General features: G+C 37.7%; 1 pseudogene; it reads right to left on the reverse strand.

The window, feature by feature from the left end:
• Positions 1–5,191: 5,191 nt before the first annotated feature.
• LOC114686414 lies at positions 5,192–6,649 on the reverse strand (annotated as a pseudogene).
• Between the last annotated feature and the right edge of the window lie 4,137 nt (positions 6,650–10,786).

Below are 10,786 nucleotides of genomic sequence, written 5' to 3' on the forward strand. Positions count from 1 at the left end.
GCTCCTTGTACAACTTACAGACAGCTCAACACATTGGAAAGTCTTCTCTCTCCAATAATGGTCACTGCTGATTTGATTTGGGGGAGGGGACCTGTCAATCGTGAAACATTCGGTAGCTTCCTGGGGCCAACTGTAGAAAAGAATTAGCTCAATTTAACTGAGGCTGAGTATAGCAGTAATCTGAGTAGGAACACAAATGTTTAGAGAGCAATTTAGCAAGAACATCAATTTAACAAAAGAATGGTAGTTGTTGTCTCCACTGAGAAGAATCACCTGTCAGCTATAGGATTATGTTTTACAGTACCAATCATAGATGTTTTCCTGAGGAATGGGCCTCAAATCCAATCTAATATGAATATGTGGCCTTGGTTGCAGTCATGTCACAACTGAACCAGTGGGTATATCTTGCTAAACATGTTAGTAGTATATAACACAAGATCCATATTTGAGAAAAACTATTGGTGATAATTCTCCCTCAGTCCACATTGTAATTTCTGGCATTAGGAAAGACATATAATAGGAAGAAAGCTTCCAGCTCAGTCCCAAACTGATTTTTCCTAGTTCTATAGACAAAGCATATCTTGTCTTCAGCCACAGGGATGTACTACATAGCTTTGACATGAAACCAATGGCAATGGCACTACCCTTTATGTTTTCAGGGTCTCAGATATCTACCTGGTCATAGCTTATAGTAGGAAGTTCACTAAATCAGTGAACTAGAAATAAAGTACCTCCTCTCTCATGCCATTGTTTAGAAATGTCTGTATTTCTATTGCCCTCTGTTCACTGATATTCTTAGAAACATCAATTGGTGATAAGCACAAGTCTCTATCAGGAAGGATGGTCAGTTTTATTCCTCAGTTTCTCTATTTCTATTGTAGCTGGAAGTTTTCCTGTGTTCTGCAGCTCCTCAGTCCCAAATAAACATATGGAGGCTTATATAATTTACAGACTGTTTGGTCTATGGCTCAGGCTTATTGCTAGCTAGCTATTACATCTTAAATTAACCCATTTTTATTCATCTATATATTGCCACGTGGCTGTGGTGTTACTGGTCTGCTGGCATCTTGTTGGTCTCTGGGTGGCTGTATTGTGTCTTTCTTTACTCTCCCCTCTTCTCCCTGTATCTCTCTTGGATTTCTATCCTGCCCTACCACAGGCCAAAACAGCTTATTTATTAACCAATGGTAGCAACACATATTCACAGCATAGAGAAAGACCATCCATCCCACGGCATTTTATAGCACTCAAACCAATCCAAACTGAGTCTGCCTGTCTTATAACTTCACAAATCCAACTTATTAGAGGCTTTTTCATTACTTCTTTAAAGGCTTTCCCCCAATTCAACCAATTTAAATATTTAGCATTCTCTAGCTGCCACAGCATCTTCTGTTGATTGTGTCATTATGAAAGCTCCTATTTGCTGAATCATCTATTTTTTCTTCTTTTCTTCCTCTTTATCATCTGTGTTAGTTAGGGTTTCCATCATTGTGAAAAATACCATGAACAAAAACAACTTGAGGAGAAAATGACTAATTTTATCTTACAGCTTGAGTTCATCATCTAGGGAAGTCAGGCAGGAACTCAAGGGAGGAACCTGGAAGCAAGAACCAATGCAGAGGCAGTAGAGGAGTGCTGCTTACTGGCTTATTTCCCATGCTTGCTCAGTCTGCTTTCTTATAGTACCACTAGGCCAGGAGTGACACTGTCACAGTGAACTTGGTTTCCCCACATCAACGATCAATCATGAATATACATCACATGTTTCCCATAGGCCAATCTGGTGGTAATATTTTCTCAGTTGAGGTTCTCTCTTCCAAAATAATTCTAGATTGTGTCAAGTTAACATAAAATTACCAGCAAAATTGAGCCCTTGTTAACTTGACATACAAACATATCACTGTTAAACTAAAACTTTTCATTTCTTGTTATCCCCAAGATGTCATTACTAGCAATATCACAATATAAAACATATATTAAAAGTTAAAAATCATACACAAATTCATGTACTTTAGCATCATACTCTATCCAACTGAGCAATCCTGCCAGAATATAAATTTGTACACTTTAAAACTTCGGTCTCTTTAAAATAACCAAAATCTCTCTAAAACACTAAAACCTCTCTAAAATTCTAAAATCTTTCTAAAGTTCCAAAGTCTTTTTAAAATTACAAAATCTCTATAAAAGTCCAAAATCTCCTACCTGTGGGATCCTGTGAAATAAAAAATAAAAATAAAAATTTAAATACTTCCTTATTCTAAGAAGGAAGAATCAGGACACAGTCACAATTAAATCAACATAAAACCAAAGTACAACAGTAGAAGTTCAGTGCTTAATGTCTGGAACCTACCTTCAATCCTCTGTTCCAAAGGTTTAGGTAGCTAGATGTACTACTATGACCCACCATTCAAGGTACACAACATGTCTCCTAGGCTCAGGCCAGCTCCTTTCTGTTGCTGTTGCTATGCTTGGTGGTGATCATTTTGGTACCAGCATCACCAAAATGCTGGAGGCTCCTACTGGACCTAGGCTCCACTTTCACCAACAGTCTCTCCTTGACTTTCTTCACAAATTCTGATCCTAATACATGGTTCCAAGCCTCAACTTTTCCTCATGACTCCTTCAATCTTGGATCTTCCACTGCTATGAGGCTGCATTTTCAATAGTGGTCTCCATTGGCCTCTTTTCAGGAACTCCAGCCCTACCACACAGCTCCAAGTCTCAGCTGCTTTCCATGACATTTTTAAGCCTTCAAAGCCAATATCACCTTGGTGACTCTTATACTACCAAGTTTGGCTAACAGCATGAGCTGAAATCGTAGCCCCTTTGGACTTCAGGTTCTATGTGCTGATTCTGAGAAAATATTTCTGAATTTAAAATATTCAAAGCTGCTGTTCTCTTAATTGAGGCTAATTTCTCTACTCCAGCTAGCCAGCATAAGTTGTCCCTATAAAACAAAGGTTTCACATCTGTGCTCTCTCTCTCTCTCTCTCTCTGATTATAATATGGTTACAACACTTCTCCCTTCCCTTTCTTCCCATATGCCCCTCCCAGTTCTCCTTCAAATCCATTACTTCTTTTTTCACTAATTACCATTGCATGCATATGTGTATATACATAAGCATATATATTCATAAAGATAACCTGTTCTGTCCATATACTACTGGTATGTATGTTTTCAGAGCTGACCATTTGGCATTGGACAACTAATTGGCATGTTCTTCCCTGGGGAAGACCACCTCACTTATTCCCAGTTTGCATCAATTCCTCTAATATTTCTCTCAGAAACATGTGCTAGTTTATGATTTGTTTCTGAGATTTGAGGGATGTTGATCTGAGTATTCCTTTTTTTAAATGAGAACCTTAAATCCAATCTCCTTTGCTTAGCCTTTTTCCTAACCCTTAACAACAACTTGTAACCAGTCCTCCTAAACAATGAAAATTATCCTAGACCCAAAACTCATTAAAAGACAAAAAAAAAAAAAAACACCTACACCGTACCACATCTTTGGGAATGTGGGCATTGTATGCTTAAAATTGCTTCCTGCTGGGTATAGGTGAAGGTATCTTTATTCTGAAAAGAAAAATTTTGGGTTAATTGTCAAATTCTAGGAAAGGTAACTATATCCTTTGCTGTCCAGTTTGAGCATAATGCCAAAGTTCAGGGCTTATCACAAGTCCTTACTCAATTAGTCTTTGAGACTGGATCATCTCAGCTAGCCCTCTCAAAATTGCTCTGAGCACTTTGTAGTCCAAAGCTGATCTGTAGATGATGTTTGTCAGCTTAGTGGTATTATTATTGTCCACGTGGAATTATTCTTGTTGTGGGGCCCCATCTCCATGATAATGGCAGTGAAGGGTAAGAAAGGCAGGGTTTTTTTTATTTCCAGGTATAAACTTTATTCCATTTGACAGCATACAAAAATTTGAACTTAAAAGAAAAAGAAAATATGCACCTTTTATAAGCCAAAGAAAGTGAACATTTTAGTTTAATTGGTCGGCAAAAAATAGTTTAGTGGTACAAACTGTACCACCATTGGCCTACAAGAAGTCTGCAATCTTCGAAAAAGTTAAAACTGTCTTCAAGATTACTTTTTATATTTAAATTTACAGGTACTAACCAATTTACAAATACTTACATAAACTAAAAACAGTTTTAATAAACAGAATAGCCTGTATCTGAAGCTACTATTTTCATGTGGAAAAGAAATACTAAAAGAGATTTTTGTATAAACATTAAACTTTTATTTATAATTTTATTGTCTTATCTAAAACACTTTGTAGTGGCTTACTGCCTAAAAATTCCAGTTTAGATTATAATCCACAGAAATATGATTCTACAAATAGGATATAATCTTAACTTTGATGTTCAGTTTTCTGCTGTTTTTTTTTTTTATCATGAAGAAAATAAAACCAGAAAACCGGAGATAAAGCAACAGTGTACACTGTGCTATGCTCTCAGAAAGCATAGGAAACTTCATTTTTCCAAAGTATCTGAGTCAGAGACTCAGTCCATCAGCAAGTCACTAACTGCTGTTAGTGCTCCTGTTACAACAGTGCAAAATGCATTGTTTCATCACAAAACCTAAAGCAACCTCCAGTCTCTCCAAGCAAGGTGTGAAGAGCTCACTGGACACTGGTACAGACATAGTCACAGACAGGCTTCCCCAGGGAGTCAAGAGAAGACATAAGGCAATGGTCCAGTATTTCAGAAATCCACAGTGAGTTCACGGAGTCCAAGATTTCATTTGCTTCAAGTAACTCGATAACTGACTTGAATCTTCCCTTGACTAGAACTGAGCTGAACAACTGTCTACTGCCAGTTACACTGTAAATATATATTACTTAGATCCTTTGCAAAATTCCACATGCTTCTTCAGTATTAACATGTGCCACAAGTACTTAAAATTATATCAAAACCTTATTAGTTCAGGTAATTTCTCAAAATATATTTTATGCTGAAAAGTCATGCCATAATACTACTAATCATCAATGTAACCATTTTCAAAAACACATTTTTAAATCAAAGAGTTTGTTAGGAAATGTCATAATAAAATGTGTAATCTTTATATAAGTATGTCCTTTTAAAAATAAAACAAAAACAAGAACAACATTAAAAATAAAACATGATGGAGGTAAACAAATGCATTGGGATGTAACTATTGTTCTTTATTTCTTGGAAGAGTTTAAGAAGTAGAGGTCAGCTATCTCTTCAGGGTAGCAGCTCTCAAAGGCAGAACACTGTTCAGATCTCTCTTGTTTTTCAATCTCTGCCAGGACTTTAAAAACTTATCCTTGATCATATCAAACTTCTGCTTTTCATGCACAGCTCTGTTGGTATTAGTTCCATCAAAAGGTTCTTCAATACAGATGTATTTATTTCTCCATCCAATGTCTTCAGGTCTCGGGATGGCTTTGGCTTCACAAACTGGAATCATCTGAGTGTTCCAGTTAAATTCTGTAGCATAATATTTAAGAAAGCCCAGTAAGAGGTCCCCAAGACTTGAGGATTCATTCTTTGAGATGTGAGGAGGAACATTACATGGAGCATGATGTACAAGGTGCAGCTATACAGACGTACTAAAAGACTCTGGGTAAATTTTTGGAGGGATGGAAGGATGGGTTCAGGTAGGGTTTGTAAGTAGTACAAAACCATCAGTACAAGACTGTAGCTGCTTAATGTACTGCAACTGGCATCGTTTATATCATGGTGACTTGCCCACTTCTTAATCACAAGCACTAATGGACAAACTCAATTTTCCAGGTAGGCATAAGTTCTGAGAAGGAATGTGTTTCTAATTTCAATGGTATTGTTTACATTTAAGTCAAATTCCACACAACTGACTTTATCTCTGAACTTCACAACTGGCACTTTTGCACGAATCAGCTGAGGTCTCTCAATGTAGCCAGAAAGTCTAGTACAGAAGTGTTTATAGACTAAGGTGAGTATATGGCATGCTTCAGTCTTCTGATTTACTGGTTTTTCTTTAACAACTAAACATAAATTGCCATCACTGCTCCAGGCACCAAATCCATTTAAAGATGATCCAACCAAAAAAAGTCTGCTTTGTGGGAACAGCAGCTGGATCTCTCTCTGCAGCTGTGCTCTACAGAGTTCTTTGTTCTTCAAGTCACTTGCTTTCTGCTGACAAGTTTCAAACAACTCTAGTATCTGCTGACTCAACTTATCTTTGGCCTCAGGCAGTGTGATTTCTCTAGGTTCTAACAGTGGAATTTCTAGAAGAGGTGGAAAGCATTGTACTATATCTGGTACATAGTGTTTGTGAAACAATGGTGGCATGGAATATCTTCAGTCACCTGATAAAGGCACTATCTGGTTAATAATAGTTGGCTCTGGGTGGGGTGAATGGAAATGCTGCCGTTTACCATCAAGAGGAAAGTTTTTTTCATCATTTATTCTCTTCCTTCTTCGAAATAATGGGGATGTCGAGGTCTGTATTGGACTGACAGTTCCATATGTCAGGGGCTGTAAGGTCACAGCTCTAGACAAGTCTATATTTTGAAAGTTGTATTGTGCATCAATAAGTTGCTGGTGTGAATAAAGAGTTGGTGAGAAAGCAAAGAAGTTATTATGCTGTCGGTGGTTTGGAGTGAAGGGTGGACAACCCAAAATTGAGTTTGGGAACATGCTCTTGTTCACTGAAGGTGAACATGTATTCACCTACCAGCGTCCACACCGAGGGGCCAAGCAAGTCCCAGTGGCACTGCCCGCCAATGTGCTCCCAGGCCCGAGCTGCCACCCAAGCTGGCCAAGGTAGAAGCAGGCCATAACACGGCGAGGCCCAGCTCCGGCGGGTGACCTAGGACCCAGCAGGGCAGCAGAGAGGAGAATGGAGACAACCGGCCCCATGCAGGCGTGGAAGGCTGGGGGCAGCAACAACAAAGAGAAATGAAGGAAAAAAAGCAGAAGACCAAAAAGTCACTGAAAAGGCAGCATAGACAGCCCTGTCAGAGATTCAGAAAGGCAGTTTTAAGTCTCAGCTCTCAGCTACTGCTCTGACCTCTTGGGCTTTTAACTCTGTATTTGGCTCTGTGTTTCTTATTTAATAAGATGGTTACATCTACATATATGGACATAGAGACCTCTGTGATGACTGTTTTTAATAAACTTTCAAGTCTACCAAACTGACAAAAGACATTTTGGTAATAATCCAAATAAATTATATGCTTTCACCTAAAGCTTGAAGGGTCTATAACAAGAGATGTGTCAGATAAAGAATTAAGAAAAGTATTAACTGAGTCCTTGGCATTCAACAATACTAATGCAGAATGCAGAAGAATACTTACACCATTAAAGATCAGATCAGCTCCTTTGGAAGAATGGATTTAGTATACTAATGGTGTTGAGTCTCTTAACTACAGTAAAGAGGTTTGAATAGGAGAGACAAATCCCAGAGGTAAAAGAAGACCCCATGGTACCAAATGTTTTAAATGTGCTACACCAGGTCATATAAGTAAAAACTGTACATGGGGTACTCCTAGAAAATTACTCCTTTTAGGAATAGCCTAAACAGGAGAACCCAACCACCTCCAGGATTATGTAGAAGGTATGGCAAAGGCCAATATTGGACCAGTGAGTGCAGATCAAAAATAGATATATGAGGCAACCCTTTACAGGTGGGAAATGCCTCAGGGGGCCTCTTGCAGGCCCCCAAATCAAACGTAGTATGAACATTGCCAGCTACTGTGGAAGAAATTCCTCTCCAGGACAACTGAATAAACCAATGCCTAACTTAAAAATCGATACTGTAATGAATAATAAAACAGCTCTGATAGATGGATCACAGTTTACAAAGAACACTATAAAACAAATATTTTGTCAGACTTCCATAAATGAACAAAGACCAAAACTTAGAATTCGAATTAATGGCCTGGTTCTAGAGGGCCTGGTAGACATAGGTGCGGATGTGACTATAATTACACCAAAATCATGGCATCCAAATTGGCCTCTTCAAGAGGTAGATGTCCAACTTTTAGGGATTGGCACCCTATCTCAGAAAAAACGGAGTTTTAGATGTGTTGATGCATAGGGCCAGAAGACAGAGAGGAAGGCTGAAGCCATATGTAGCCAATGTAGCAGTAAATCTTTGGGGCCAAGATCTGTTACAACAGTAGAATACCCAGATTAAAATTTCTACACTCTCAGAAAAGGAATACAGACCAATGCATGTTTCTAGGAATAGTATCATGACATGCTATAAAAAACAGTCATCAACCATTCAGGCTGTATACAAACAGAGCACAACTGCTGCTGAACTCTCAGAAGTACCAACTGCCTCTCCTTTAAAATGGCTAACTAATAAACCTGTCTGGGTTGGACAATGGCCTTTGACAAACGAGAAGCTACAAGCTTTAGAACAGCTGGTTCAAAAGCAGTTAAATGCTCAACACATTGAAGAATCTACCAGCTCTTATAATTCTCCTTTATTTGTTATTTTAAAAAAAAATTATGTTAATTGGAGAATGCTGACAGATCTGAGAGCTATTAATAAAGTAATTCAGCCAATTACAGACTGGGATGCTCTTGCCCTCTCTGCTACCCAAAGAATGGCCTATAATAGTTATTAACTTAAAAGACTGTTTCTTGACCATACCCTTACAAGAAAATGATGGAGAAAAATTTACCTTCACAGTACCTAATTATAACAATTCTCAGCCAATCAAGAGATATCAATGGAAGGTCCTCCCACAGGGAATGTTAAACAGCCCTACCTTGTGCCAACACTTTGTGCAGAAACCATTGGAGATAATTTGTGTAAAATTTCCACAATCCATAATTTATCACTATATGGATGATATCCTATTAGCTGATCCAAAGTTAGACACATTAGAAAGCATGTTTGAAAAAGTAAAAAATGTTTTGCCTTGCTGGGGACTGCAAATTGCTCCTGAAAAATACAAAGAGGAGATTCTATTAGTTACTTAGGATATAAGATAGAGCTACAAAAAATTAGACCCCAAAAGGTACAACTAAGGAGAGATTGATTGAAGACTCTTAATGATTTTCAAAAGTTATTAGGAAGCATTTCCAACTTACTGGGTATCATGGGAATACCCAAAGATGGACTACAAAATACTAATTTTGCCTAATACTCTAGAAGGGGACAAAGAATTAAATAGTCCAAGAGAATTATCAGCCGAAGCTGAGAAGAAATTGGCTCTAGTAGAAAAGACAATTCGAGAAGCACATGTGGATCATGTGGATCCAGAACTTAAATGCATTCTTGTCATATTCCCCTCCAGACATTCCCCCACAGGTATTTTGATGCACAGGGAAGATATTATATTGGAATGGATATTCCTATCACATAAACCAAATAAGAAATTAAAGACTTATATAGAAAAGATCTCTGATTTGATTCAAAAAGGTAAATTAAGACTTTGCCAGTTGATAGGAATGGACCCAGCAGAAATTGTAGTACCTTTAACTAATGAGGAAATTTCATCACTATGGAAAGATAATGAATACTGGCAGAGAGCCTGCAGTAACTTTTTGGGAGAGGTTAACAACCATTATCCCAAAAGCAAGAGAATAGGATTCATAAAGAAGACTGAATGGGTCCTTCCTCACATTGTATGACAAAAGCCAATTTCTGGAGTCCTCACATACTATATTGATGCAAATAAATCAGGGAAAGTGGGATATAAATCAGGAAACTTAAGTAAAGTGGTAAAATGTCCATACAGCTCTGTACAAGAGGCAAAACTGTATGCCATTCTTATGGTACTGATGGACTTCACAGAACCCCTCAATATAGTCACTGACTCTCAATATGCAGAGAGAGTTGTTTTACATATTGAAACTGCTGAATTTATTCCTGATAATACAGAATTAACTTCATTATTCATACAATTGCAGGAAATCATCAGAAAAAGAGAACATCCTATATATATATATATATAACACATATCAGATCCCATACAGGTCGGCCAGGACCTCTAGCACAAGGTAATGATGAGATTGATCAGTTACTAATAGGTAATGTGCTAGAAGCCTCAGAATTTTATAAGAAATACCATGTAAATAGCAAAGGTTTGAAGAAGGATTTCTCCATCACTTGGCAACAAGCTAAGGATATTGCAAAAAAAAAAAAATGTCCTACTTGTTCCATCTATATCCAGACTCCATTACCTGCAGGGAGCAATCCAAAAGGTATACAATGAAATAAAATTTGGCAGATGGATGTGTTTCATTTTGCAGAATTTGGAAGATTAAAGTATGTACATCATACCATTGACACCTATTCAGGATTTCAATGGGCAACTCCTTTAAGTTCTGAAAAGGCTGATTCTGTGATTACACACCTATTAGAAGTTATGGCCATCATGATAATACCTGTACAAATTAAGACAGACAATGCCCCAGCATATGTCTTCATAAAATGAGACAATTCTTTGCTTATTACAATATAAAGCACTTTACAGGTAAACCACACAATCCCACAGGCCAAGCACTCATAGAAAGATCCAAACAAACTTTAAAGGATATGTTAAATAAACAGCAACAGGTAACAATGACTCCTAGAAATATACTGCACAGTGCTTTATTAACCTTGAATTTTCTCAATGCTGATGAGAAAGGAACAATGGCTGCGGAGAGACAATGGATGACAGACAAAACTCCTGAGCTAAACCAACCGGTTTATTTCAAGGATGTGCTGACGTCAGAATGGAAACCTGGATATTTTCTATGTTGGGGAAGGGGTTTTGCTTTTGTTCCTGCAGGAGAAGAAAAGCTATGGATACCAACAAAATTAATAAAAAT

Source organism: Peromyscus leucopus, chromosome 19 (assembly GCF_004664715.2).
Source record: "Peromyscus leucopus breed LL Stock chromosome 19, UCI_PerLeu_2.1, whole genome shotgun sequence".
NCBI lineage: Eukaryota > Metazoa > Chordata > Mammalia > Rodentia > Cricetidae > Peromyscus > Peromyscus leucopus.